At 38.7% G+C, this 14,326-nt stretch overlaps 1 protein-coding gene across 3 annotated transcripts in view; it reads right to left on the minus strand.

Moving 5' to 3' along the window:
- The window catches only part of GBE1 (1,4-alpha-glucan branching enzyme 1), a 216,902-nt gene that overhangs the window by 109,958 nt on the left and 92,618 nt on the right, over nucleotides 1-14,326 (minus strand). The window lies entirely within an intron of this gene.

The following is a 14,326-nucleotide window of genomic DNA, read 5'->3' on the forward strand; positions in this document are numbered from 1 at the left end:
TACTAACAAAATCAATTTACAGAGTAAGATCACAAACACATAAAATTCTGTCATCTTTAGAGCATACAGATTACTTTGATAAAACCAAGGGCTCATCTACACCAAGCAGATCTTCCACTATGAAAGTGGTATGAAAGCGGTATATAAAATGCAGGAGCAACACTACTGCTTTATAGTGGTATTGAAGTGCAGTGACAACTGTTGGGGCCCATTGACACTTACCATATAACACGCTCATACCACTTTCAGAGTGTTATATCCTGCTTGGTGTAGATGTGTCACGGGCCCCAACACTTGTCAGTGCACTTTACTACCACTATAAAACAGCAGTCTAGATCCTGCAGTGCACTTCAATATTGCTATAATGCAGTAGTGTGGCTTCTGACTTTTATATACCACTTTCATAGTGGAATATCCTGCTTGGTGTAGATGAATCCCAAGTGGGAAATGGAATTTGGTCTAAACTCGTCAAACAAGCATTGGTGAAGTATGGGTGCTGGTGCAGTAAAGACCGTACTTGATATTCACGCAAGGGAAATACTATATTATTACACTCCTTCAAAATGGAGGAAGACATATGGATTTGCAAATTTCAAATGCTAATAATATGGCTATCTAAATGCTGATTTCAAGTATTTCTGATGTGCTCAAATAAGTTTTGAAAAAAAAATATTTGGGAACCGCCCCCCCTTGCAAAAAAGGGCTTTATAGGATAGAAAGTTTGTTGGACCATGAACTATTGTTACTTGTACATTGTATCTGCGACTGGAGGAACAGTATGCAAAAGTACTGCAGTTTGGTAAACAACCACCCCAAGGACTGTAGATGGGAAATAGAGTTTGCTACATCTGACAGCAGCATCCTCTCAGCCAATTTCCACTCAGGATGTTTCCACCAGTGGAAAAGGAGAATGCAATTTTCACTCATTTCCCCTTCCTTTGTAGCCTCTAGTACCACCTTCCACACTGTCCAGGTCTGCCAACTCTCCAGAGTAGATTTTCAGAGAGTGCAGAGGGAATGGGGGTAGGTGGGTTGTCAACAAAAATGGCTTCCTCTCCAATTCCGCCAGTGGGATTCCTCTGCTGAGACAAAAGAAAGCCTTCCACTTGTGGGAGGCAAAGTCTGTATCCACCGTACTGACTGCCCAACATTAAGTGTTATGTAGGGAGGAGAAACAAGGCTTTCAGCTTGTTAGGTAGCCATTAATAGTGGTTGTACTAACTCAATGTAAGAAGAAACAATCTAAATTAGCAGAAAACTAAAGGCCCTTCGGAATAGGTTCAGAATGTTTGAAAGTGTCCAACAAGCAATATTCAACATTGTTTTAGGGGATACATTTCTACAGCTATAGTTTTTCATTTTCATTTTCTTCTTGCCTTTGGATTTCTTCTTTTTCCTCATTTGAGTAAAGTTTTTCTTAAACTCTCTTAAGAATCTCAGGAGTGGCTTCTTGGTTGGAATGGATTGCTGTCATGAGAGAAGGGATTCCAAAGCCCTACTGTGACTCTTTGAATCAGACATTAACAAAAGAAGGTGGTGATAAAATTGTGCTTTTCCAGGTAACCATTTTTCTTAATTTGAAATCTTTACTATTTGGGTGATTGGCTCCAAATGCATACGGGCCAGAAAGCCACTTCAGCAGTAGCTTATAACGCATCCAAGTCTTACCTCTCCCAGAAGACCTCCTGGAGGAATAGAGATAAGAACATTTTGCGATTTCTAATACGATCACTTTGAATCTAGTCCTATTGCCAAAGCTTGTGGTGCCATTGGTTAAATAGCTTTCAGTACAAACGAAACACATGTCCGATACACAAGTATCCACGCATCCACAACACATTTAACTCAAAGGAAAATGTCTCATTGATTTTAATGGAACTGGACTGCATATAACAGACCTTTAAAGAACCACCATTTAAAACAAAACAGGCAAGTGAATGCTAGCCTACAGTGCCTTACCCCCTTATCCAACACTCTGAATTGACACTGAAAATAGGCTCTGGAACATATCCCTGGTAACTCCCTGTACAAATTAAGCCCTGCAATCCTCCAGTGTATTGTAAACAAGGCAGTTACAAATTGGAAAATGCCAAATGGAAGGCCTCAATACGAAAAAAACAAAGTACTAAGTAGAAAAGACCCTAAAATTTGTCAGCAGCTAGGGGATGTGTGAAAAATTCACTGACAAGCCACCATGGCTTGCTTTGATCATGAGAACTGGGTCAATTTGAGGTCAAAAGTCCATACATTTCTGAGCTTTTCGTGTATTCTGCAAAACGAGAAGTGTTTGACAACATATACATATTTGAAAAATGTATGATGAAAATGTATACATTTCCAAAGTGTGCACAAACATGCTTTAGTCAATAGATACATGCATGCAAAAATGTGTACAAACAATGCAATGTGTTGTGTTTTTTTTAAAGAGAAAATACCATCTCAGGCTTGTATGGAAACAGGATGGAATAAGTTTGAGCTAAAAGAAGAAATGACAATCTTGGCAAGACTGAGACTGACAGATTCCTCCATCTCTATTTTTAAAAGAAAAAGGATCCTGATGCAAAAGGGGTATGGAATCCCTTTTGGGGGACAGGGGAAAACAGGGGGAAATGGCAGATGAATCAAGATCTCTGCCCACCTACTACTTATTCTTCAAAACATTCTCCCGCCAATGGTGCTTTGTGGAGGAGAAGTGGTATCTAGGTTTTCAAGGGATAAAATTGAATCTGAAAATATAGGAGTTACTCCAGTATTGTCCTATACTCAATTCTTGGGCCAAGTGTGAAGTATGAGGTGGTGCCTCAACTCTAGGTGCTCCTGGATAAGGTGGATTTCTAGATCCATTTCCATCTGGTTTTAGGTCTGGTTATAGGGCAAGCAGCCTTGGTTGCCTTGGTGAACGGTCCATGCCAGAAAGTAGACAGAACTGCCTGGTTGGATTGGGACTTGAGACACTGTTTTATGTTGACTTCTGTCCTTCTTGGAGGGGCAATTTCAGAAGGTGGCAGTGGGGTACTTCTATTTGATGCTCTGGCCAATGGCCAATGATGTCCTTCAGGGTTCTTTCTTTTCCCCATGTTATTTAACATTTGTGTAAATCTGCTGGGAGAGAATGTCCAGAGCTTTCAGGTTTGGTGTCATGGCTATGCTGATGATGCCTCCCTATTGTTCCTTTCCTTCTAAATCCAAGGAAGCTGTTAAAGTGTTAATACGGTATCTGATATTAGTAATGTATAGGTCTGAGTGCAAACAAACTAAAGTTTCATCCAGACAAGAAAGAAATGCTCCTGGTCAGTCAAAAGACAGATGAGAGAACAGGGATTAAACATGTGCTTACAATCTCCATGAACACTCAGGTTCCTCCTTTGTGTGTACTGAATTCAGCCTTGAACCTGGATGCCCAGGTTTCTTTGATGGTCAAAGGATGCTTGCATAGCTGAGGCTAGGGCACCAACTCCACCCATTCCTAGAGATGTCTGACCTGGCCATAGTGATAGATGCCTTAATTAAATCCCATTTGAATTACTGTAACACACTCTACATGGGATTGCCTTTGAAAAGTGTTCTGAAACTCCAGTTGGTTCACAATGCTAGGGACAGATAGTTAATTGGGGTAGATTATAGAGAGCATGCAACTCCTTTTTTAAAGCAGATTAACTGGCTGCTGGCCTGTTTCTGGGCTGGATATGACCTTTAAAGCCCTACATACCTCTGGACCAGCCTATTGAAAGACCTCATTCTCACTTATGAGTCTGCCTGGGTTTTTAAATCCTCAGGATAGGTCTTTCTCTCTATCCTGCCACCACCAGACACACATTTGGCAGTAATGTCAGAGAGAGTCTTTTTGTTGGGCTGCTCTCACTCTTCAGAACTCTGTGGAGGCCCCATCTTTATTGCCCTTCTGCCAGCAGGTGAAGACATTTTTTTTTATTCAGGCAGCCTTATGCAGGATAAGGCTTATCAGTGGCAAATAGTCATGGTGACCATATATTACCTTGAATATCTGGGGAAGGATGCCTCTGCAATTCCAGTTGCTGGAAATGCAAGGGTAGGAATGATGTTGAACTCATGTCCTGCTTGTAGGTTTCCCTTAGGCATTTAGCTGGCCATGCTGTGAACAGAATGCTGAAGTAAACCATGCCTTTAGTCTTTTCTTATGTTCTTACAGCTGTTCAGCTGGGATTTCATTATTATTATTATTATTATTATTATTATTATTATTATTATTTTGCTTAACTATGTTTTAACTGGTGGGTGCTGATTGTTTATTTCTTTTTAACTGATGTGTTTAACTGAAGTGTTTTAATTGATGTGATTATCTTTTAATTAAATTTCATTTTATCTGTATTTTATGATGTCAGTAGCCTTGGGCAAAACTTTTAGTTGAAAAGTGTGATATAAATTCATTCATTAAATAATAATAAGTAAATGTCAACATTCTTTTCTGCAGTAGCAATATTATGTCCTCAAAACCATTCCTTTATAATTTGTAATACAGTTGTTAGTGCTTCTTGTTGTTTTTAAAATATACCAAATTCCCTTGTGACATAAATCACACATGTATATTAAAATGTAAGCAACAACAAGAATATAACAGTGCACAGGTGTAAAAAAAGGCTTAAATCATATGAATTAGAATGATGTTATTTAAAATCAGAATTTATTTTTTAAACATGGGATAGTCATTAGGGATTTTAGTACCTCAGTTGCTGACACTGAAAAAACAACAACCCTAAAGCTACAACACTCACAGCTTCTTTATACATGTATTTTTCAGAACTAACGTCCAAAACAAACAATATATTTTGCAATGAAAAATTCACAGTTTTTAAATACAGAGATTAAGGCTCCAACTATCTCCAACACAAAACTGTATCTATATGCTCACAGTTTAGTGACAAAGCAGGAGGCTTATATTTCAGATGAATAGTCAATGCATTAGCATTATTTCATTATTAAAGTACTTAAATTAGAGAGAGCCATAATTAATCTTAGCCAGTGCAGATAAGAGCATCATAAGAAACGTTGAGTTAGAGAGGAGAGTGAAGCTCTGGGAATACTAATCTGAGGTCAGTGAACATATTAACTCCCCCCTCCCCCTTTACACACAGAGACTAGTGAGTGAGAGAGGAAAAACTCAAGGGACTGAATGCTAACTAAGGCAATGGAAAAGCTCTTATGGTGCAACACTGAGTTGTAGTATGTCATTAAAACAGGAAAGCTCTCGCTATTATTGTTAATTTATATAGCACTGACAGAGTACAAGATGCTTTACAAAGAAATATAAGCAATAGTGTCCTCAGAGCTTTGCAATCTAAATTTAGAGCCGGGGAGGAAGGAGGAGAGGGAAGCAAGGTGATGAATACAAGCACAACAGTTACACGTCTTAGCCTTTGTGTCATTTGGGGATGAGGAAGAGTACATGGGACAGGCAGATTTGTAGCTAGTATGTGAAGGGGGGGACTGGTAATACCTTCAGGCTTTCTTGAAGTTCTAGGAACAAGAGGTAGTAAAGGATAATCGATAGGGTATATAGAGAACAGCTGAAGGTAGTTGGAGAAGCAAAGACCATTTGCATTCAGTTCCTCTAACATGAGAAAGCTTCGGCTATTGGGAGGTACAGAAATGTAATAAACAAACAAACATTTGACTTTAATTTGGGTAGGGTGACCATATTTTGGAAACCAAAAAGGAGGACAACATGGTCCCCCCAAGGGGGCGTGTCCAGTACCAAGGGGGCGTGCCCACCCGAACATAGCCTTGGTCACATGTCTGATTTTACAGCACACATTTAAGACAAATCTGTTCTACATAACATCTTAATGTTAAAATCACTGAAATAAAGAACAAGTGAGAGATTCAACGTATCTGAAATTAACTTCACTCACTCCTACTTTTGTAGGTTTTGCTGTACTTGGAAGCTTCTCCCCTTCCCTCAAATATCTTTTCAGACTGTATCTTCACGCATTGCAAGCTGCTGTTGTTGTTAACAGGGTTTGCTACTGGCCCCAGATCTGTTTCAAATTTGGTATGGCTAAAGCTCTACCTAAAAGCTATCATGGTGCCAACTTTCTGCTCTTTATCTTTAAAAATGACAGTTTTAAAAATAATAATTTTAAAACCTCATTTTTAAAAAAATTCCTAAAAAAATCAATGGATGAACGGATCTCTTTCAAATTTGGTGTGGCTGAAGCTCACCTAAATCCTTTCATGGTGCACAGTTTCATCTCTTTATCTTTAAAAATGACAATTTAAAAAATAATAATTTTAAAACCTCAATTTTTAAAAAATTCCTAAAAAATCAATGGATGAACAGATCTGTTTCAAATTTGGTGTGACTAAAGCCCTTCCTAAGAGCTACCATTGTGCCAAGTTTCATGTCTTTATCTTCAAAAGTGACAGAATTATAAGCATTTTTGTTAATTTCCATTAGAGCTGCTCTTTGGAAAAAAAAATCCGGATTTCCCCTCCCCCTCCCAGATTTGCCATCAAAAACCCGGACAAATCCGGGCAAATCCGGTCATATGGTCACCCTAACTTGGGGCCATTCAGGCATTATTGGAATGGTGGGTTATTCCTCCAGTAAAGTCTGGGGCAGGATCTAAACTACTACTTTAAAACAGTTTGTAACAGTAGTGACAACTGTTGGGGTCCAGGACACATTCTATATACAGTTTTCAAACCATTTTCAAAGTGTCATATCCTGCCAACTGTAGATCTGCCAAGCTATACATTCTTCTAATCATGCATACCAGAGCTATGCATGATTGGGTTATTTACCTCAGTGTAAGCATGCCCGCTTCCCACCTAGCCAGAACAGCTTGGGGGGCGGGGTTGCAGGTGGGATGGGGAAGGAAGAAAGACGCTGCACGTGCAATGGTATGTGGGCAGCGTGAGCTGTGGGCGGGGCAGAACTTATAAAGGACTGCCCTGCCAAAGCTCGACCTCTTTCGCTTCTTTCCGTCCCTTTAACTAGTATGGGATTAGCCAGTCACCCACTTTGGAGGGGGGCTGAGTAGGAATTTTACCTGACAGGTTTTTGCCTACTCCATACTGGAATTACGATTACCGGAGGATGAATAAATAGGTGAATTAGATTGGATTGACAGGGGTGTGCAGGAATTTGCACGATATTACAATAGGGACGGTGAGCCCTCTGGCATCTTTTGGTGATTGGCATATCCGGAGGTCCTGCTCCTCAGGGGCTGTGCAGCCCTTGTGTCAGGATATGGTTCACCTTGAGGACTGTCCTGTCTCATCTACTCGGAGTTCTGCAGCCCTGAGTAGGGATGACGCAGGCCGTTCCCCCCATACACTGAAGTGTAGCTTGAACAGCGGCTGGGTTTACTCGACCCCTGTGTTCAATGGAGTGGCTCGCCCTTATTGGCAGCCTAGGTGCCTGAAGAAAGGGTCCAACAGATTCCTGCACTTTCACATGCAGATCCAGGGAGGGGTGAAGTTCCCTTATTTAAATAAAGAGGCCCTAGTTTATCCCAAGCTCTGGTGCCTGTGTCTTTATTCCATGCTTCCTTCTCCACTCGCAAGCATGGCTCCAATTTGGATCAGCAGAAAGGGAATTTAAGCTCCCCCCACTAATTTTTATTTTGAGATTTCATTTGCCTTTGTGGAGGGGGGGAGTTAAAAAAAAGTCTTCATTGGTTCCTAAGACTTCTTTTCTTTCCTAACACCTCCCCACTTTGTGTGTAATTGTGTGTATGTAATTTTGTCACGAAAACAGGTGTGTGTGTGTGTGTGTGTGAGAGAGAGAGAGAGAGAGAAACATTCTTTTCCAGAAGCACCACAGTCCTGATTCAAATCTTGCCCACATGGGCTTACATTGAGGCAAATCAGCCAAATCGCATGCGTGACTAGAAGAACATGTGGTTTGGCCCTCGGTATATAGGAAACCATGCTTACGGCACATTCTATGTGCTTACTGCCCACATCAGTGTTAACCTTAGCCCTGCAGGGGAACTGGATGCAAAGCATGCAACAGACAGTCAACTGAATGGGGAAGAAGCTGCTAGAGTGGTGTTAGCTAGGGGTGGTAGAATTTATTTCCCCAATCACTTTCCTGATAGCTTAAATAAAATAATAATAGTAACAACAATTAATTAATTAATTACACGTTTTCAGCAAGTTTCATCATCTTTCAAAATCCTGGGAGCTCAGAATTTTTTAAAGTGACAGGATCTGTTACACAGGCTACTGTTCTATTTATTTTCTTATCTAATAATTAAAGGAAGAAAAACATTCAATGAAAAGAGAGACGTGAAAAAAGATAGAAAGGATCCCTTACACAGATTCACAACTGTCTACAGTTCACTTCTTCCACCTCATCTGAGGAGCGGAAAGTATTGACCATAAACCTTGTATAATGTATATTCTGAACAGTATTCTGAACAGTGGGGGAATTAGAATCCAAAAGGTTATTTGAAATAACTTATTTCAGATAGCAAGACAGTCAAAAGAAGGAGAAAAAACAAAACCTTTTCAAAAATATATGTCATTAATTCCAAGTTAGATTCCTGATTTATTAAATGTACTCTTCCCCAAAATTGGAAATCTCCAGATACTAATTTGGATTCAGACACTGTGGCTCAGGCACTCTTCAAATATAAATGAAGGGCTCTGCTTTTCAAGTAAGGTTTTGTTCTTTTGTGGATATTAAAAATGAAATACATTTAGTGGAAGTTAAAAAGATCTATTGACTTGAGAGACAGTCTTTTGAACAGCTTGGTGAGATGGTATATCTTAATAATGATTTAAGATTGATTCAGTGATACATAGGAAGGTGAACAGAATAAGAAAGTAGCCTTGCCAAAAGATTTCCCTTTTGTAAGAGAGATGATTCCCCCCACCCTCCCTGGCAGCATTTGAAGCTCAAGTCAAAATTGGCTCAAGCACTTAGACACTGTTAATAAACACAAAGTGATCACCGTTTATACCATGTTTGCTGCAATAAAACTAAACAACCCTCCTGCTGAGCAACACCAGCTATTCCGATTTATGGGTTCTGCTCTGACGGATGCATTTTGCCTATAGATAACTATTAGCACCAAATAAGATTCATTTATAAAGAGTGAGTGCTGGATTGCACCCATTAATTCACACAGAAGATTGACATGTTAGAATGGAAGATCAACAAGCATTCCTACTGCTGATTCACTAGGAACGGTGCTCGGAAACAATATGTACTTGGACAAGCCTGGAACTTTTCTTATCTCCTGAAATGGTTCCTAAAATTTGGGAATGCACAATTGCCACTGGCAGCAGTAAGCCACTGAGTGTCACTGTTGAGGTCTTGACAGTTCTTGTCTGAAACTTAAAAGGCAACTGGCTACACTAGGATATTAACATACTCAAATTGATTCAAAGATATGTTAATAGCATTTGTATGGAGAGCAGTTTTTCATGTATTCTTTGCAAATCACCTCAGTGGCAATGGCTCAGAGTTTCCTGTTATGTCAAGTAATCATATGGTACAGCCCTCATGGAAGGAAACCATTTCACATGCAGGGGCCGGAGTGTTTCCAGACATCTTACCATATTTCTTGCTAGAGCCTAGGTCTAGTGAAACTTGTCAGGTGGTGTGTTGCTTTCTATATGAAGAAGCAAGTCTTACTAGTTCTTTATAGAAACAACTTTATTAATGAACAAGTAAAGAGTTCAATTACTATCCTGCATGCAGTTCTCTCCTTCTCTGGGGCTGCTCTAAACCAGTACCTTGTTAACGTTACGAGATACATAACATGTCTTAAACATGTCTCATGTGGGAAAGATAGCAAAGGAAATTGTTGTAGTCTAGAATGAAGCTGGAACTAAATTGTTATGCCCAAGACGTGGCTGCTCCCAAAGTGGCAACCCAATTCCTCCTCATCCTCTCTTCTCCAGTAACATTTAGTAAAATGTGTGACACAATGTTTTGGCATTGCAAGTTTTGCCAACCCTAGTCAGGAGTGGAGCAACCCCCTTTTTTACATTAATAAATATTACTATGCTAGTCAAGAAAGAGATGGAGAGTTGACACTTTCATGGATCATCGATAACTAAAAGAGCACTCCATTTTGTATGAAAAAACTAGTAAGGAAATGCAAACACCTCAAATAAAATAAAATAAAATAAAAATTCTTCCAACGAGGTATGCACTGTGCACATATTTCTCTAAATTATTGAACAACAGAACAAGCAGCAGTAAGTCTGCCTGGGATTATTTCTCCCCAATCTCCTATGTAGATTTTCCTTCCTACACAGATCATCTGGGATTTAATTAAAAGAAAGAAATACATTCTTCTAAAACAGTAGTCCAGAGATTTGAGAGTTATGGATACTTCAAGACTGTTTTGAAATTTCAGATGTTGCTTTCACTTATGAGAATTAAATTATACTGTAGATGCTGGAAAACATCGCTTTTTAAAATTCCAGACATCTTATTCTACTTTTTATTTAGAAAACTACCACTTCTCTCAGAGGGGGAGTAAATAAAAGTTAGTAAATATGGTCAACTGTAAAAAAAAAAAGTATCCTGAATGTTTATGATGTCACATTGTCTTACAAACATTTTGTCACATTGTTTTGCACAGCATATCTTGCATACTATACTAAAGCTAGGGAAAAATACAAATACTACATTGAAGAGTTGGGCGTTTCTAATTTAGAGATAATCACCTACCACCCCTTCCAAAAAGTGGTTTTAAAATCCTGTTGGTATCCATTTAAACATGAAAGTGAAGATGCATTTCCATTAGAATCATAGAATAGTAGAGTTGGAAGGGACCTACAAGGCCATCGAGTCCAACCCACTGCTCAATGCCGGAATCCACCCTAAAGCATCCCTGACAGATGGTTGTCCAGCTGCTTACTTATTATTTATCTATGAAGCTTGCATCAGCTTGTGCTGTAGACATGGAAGGTCAGAGTAAGTTTAAGCTTAATTCGAGAGTGCCAGAGCAAGCAGTATAAACCAGTATCCGCCCCAGCTGGTGGCAGTAATATTCTTTAATATGTGTGTGGGGTGTCTGTGGCAAAGACCTAACTTTAAATCTGTGTCTCTCAGCTACATCTGTGTCTAGCAGCCCCCATTTTTACCCTAGAATAGTCACACAGCCCCCAATCCAGATCAGGAATATAGTGTAGGGGGGTTAAGATCTGGATTGGGCCCACTGTGCCTATTCTAGCCTAAAAATGAAGCGGGGAGGAGATGTAGTTCTAGACATAGATTTAAAGGCTTGGCTATTTGCTCTCTCTCTCTCTCTCTCTCTCTCTCTCTCTGTCTCTGTCTCTCTCTCTCTGTGTGTGTGTGTGTGTGTGTGTGTGTGTGTGTGTGTGAGAGAGAGAGAGAGAGAGAGAGAGAGAGAGAATGAATGAATAGTATGCCAATTAGGACTGAAGCCTTATTTTTCACTTTGTCATTGATATTTCTTTATTTATGGATGTAAATTTGGAAGAGGAAGGTAAATGGATGCTTTTATGCCATCATTCAGTCTCAGTATTCACCATAAGTAAATATCCAATAGTGTTCCATGGGATTGCTATGGACATAATGTCTGTTTAGTATCACCCAGCTGTGAAATGGGTAAATATTTTCTACAATGTTTCTAAAAGAGCAATTCTTTACCACAATGCAGCTAAGACTTATTAGCTCTTAACTTTTAATTTTTACATTGGGCATATGGCATAGATGTAATTAGATTGGTCAAAAAGTTGACTGGTGGAAAGGAGCACATGTAATATATGTACCAATGAACAGTGTGAGGCTGCTAGGCTCTACCCCTTACTCACCAGCTCCACTCCCCAATCCGCCGTTTTGTATCTGGTTCAGCTGGTAGATCTTGAGGATCTCTTATATTTATTTATTTATTTATTATATTCCTTGGCTGCTTTCAGGGCAGGAGGCATCCCAAGGCGATGTACAACAATAAAACACATAATAGAAACTGATGTGGTATTAAAAATGATAAAACACACTAAAAACCGTAAGAACACAATAAAAACATCAGTAAGAACACCTGTCTCAAAAACAAACAAACAAACCCTCATGCAAGTCAGAACTGTGCCCACATTTGTATTAATGTGGTAAATGGGTGGACAGAATAAACAGACAAAGATGATTTTCTCCCTCTCAATCCTTTACTGGGGATGTAATACAGGTCTAGATATACCTTGCTGGATCAAACCCAAATGTAATTCTTCTGCTGTTTTAAGTGACCACTTAATGTGTTTTATATTTATACCAATAAAAATGTATGAAAACGAACAATTACTTTCAGTGTCCCTCATAAATCTCACTACATAGCTTAATTACCATACAATCTTAGGGTTGTTGTTTTTCTTAGCTACATTTTAAAGATTTTACACACAGCTGTGTTTGATTGTAGATAATAAAGAAAACTGGTTCCTTCAAGGGAAATTATATGTTATTGCAAAATCTCCTAACTAAAGGAGCATCTGTGGCTTAAAGTCTCCTATTCTGTCACAGCAATTTAAACTTAAAAGCAAGGGAGAAAAGTTTCATCCAGCAAGAATGTTTATTAAAAATTAAAATAATTCTTCTGTAGTGTAATTCATTTGCATATATTATAAAGCATGTGTGCAGGGCTAGCTGGGAGGGGATATTTAAGATGACAGTACATCACATTTCTAAAATTACCTTTCCCTCTTCATAAAACCAACGTAAACCTCCATCTTTTCTACAATCAAAATCACTTTTTGTGAAGTACAAAACAAACAAACATATCAACCTCAGTTTGAGAGACAGAGAGATATGGATGGATGTGTCTATAATGATGCTCTTGTTATGTATATTACTGCAAATGAATAGAAATACAAAAATGGCCACTGAGTCTGCAAGTGAATTAAAAAGATATCTAATCCATGCATCAGAATTTTGTTTTTTTGTTTGTTTGGTTTTTTAAAAAAACTATTAAGCATGATCTGGTTTACCACAGGTGGGAGAGTCCCTCAGGGCTCACTAGCATCCCATTTTTGCCCTGTCTTCTCTTGTCTGTCCCTGTGAGGGTTCTGAAACACGTATCATGTAAGAGAGCCATGCAAGTTACACATGTAACCCTGGATGTTGTAATTAAAGAATAATCAAAACTGTCCAACCATTAAAAATCTTTCTTCTTACACCCACCCCACAGAAATTTCATGATACCAGAAATATACATAGACTTGTTGCATTTATTGTTTTGTTGATAATGTGGCTATCTGACAAGTTCTAATAGTATAACTTAATTGTAAACTATCTTAACTTAATAAGACAGTAATAAATGGCCACTGTATCTCCAGGAAAGCCCCACCTGTGAACAATTCTAACTGCCAAAGGATGTCATTCCTACCGCATGAATCCAACTTTTGAAAATCATAACTAATAGGCTGAAAAAATCAACAAAGTTTGAATAATTTGAAACCACTGATAAGCACCACAACCCAATCAGTCAAGCTCATGCTCACTGTTCTAATAATCCAGGAAAGCAAAGGTCCTATCTTCTCCAAGTATCCTGTCGATGTACTTATGCTTCAATAATTTAAAAACATTCAGGCTAACATGACAAGGGGAAACCACAAACATATCCAGTATTGACACTATACCCACAGAAACTAAGCTGGAGCAGGTATCTGTAAAATGTTTTCAAACAGATACAATTGTGGTGGGAAAGTATAATGTCTTTGCCACCATCAACACTAAATAGCAGGTGTTTGGAAACTTCAGCTTGCTTCAAAATGAGGTAGTGTATTGGATTCTGGAATTAATGTTACTGATCATATTACTCCAGTTTTGTTCCAATTGCATTAGCAGTTCATTTCAGGATGCAATTCAAAGTGCTATTCTTCTCTATAAATCTCTAAATGGTTTAGAACCAAGATATTTGAAGGGCCACCTCGTCCCATATGATCCTGTCTCCCCACAGGAAGCCCTGGTACAAGTACACTTTTGGAAACATGGTTGGCCAGATCATGAGGCAGTACCTTTTCTGCAGTGGCACCAAGATGATGGAAGTCTGTCCCTAGAAAAGTTCATTTGAGTTCTCTTTTAAACTTCAGGCCTGTTTCTAAAACCCTTTTTATTCCACCAAGATTATAATCTGTTTTTATTTTTACTTGATTGTTATCATTGGTTGAACGTAGTTTAGTAATGTTGTAAGCTACTTTGAATTTATTTCATTCCACTTTCTTATAAAGATGAGCTAGAAATGTCTAAACAAGTATGTTTTCTATTAGCGCTGTGCTGAAAATTTCTCCTAAGAAAATTTCAACCATTCTCATTCAATTTGATAGAAAAGAAATTGCTTTTGAAAAGAAATTCAAAGGAGAATTTTTTTGG

Source organism: Elgaria multicarinata, chromosome 5 (assembly GCF_023053635.1).
Source record: "Elgaria multicarinata webbii isolate HBS135686 ecotype San Diego chromosome 5, rElgMul1.1.pri, whole genome shotgun sequence".
In the NCBI taxonomy this organism is placed as follows: domain Eukaryota; kingdom Metazoa; phylum Chordata; class Lepidosauria; order Squamata; family Anguidae; genus Elgaria; species Elgaria multicarinata.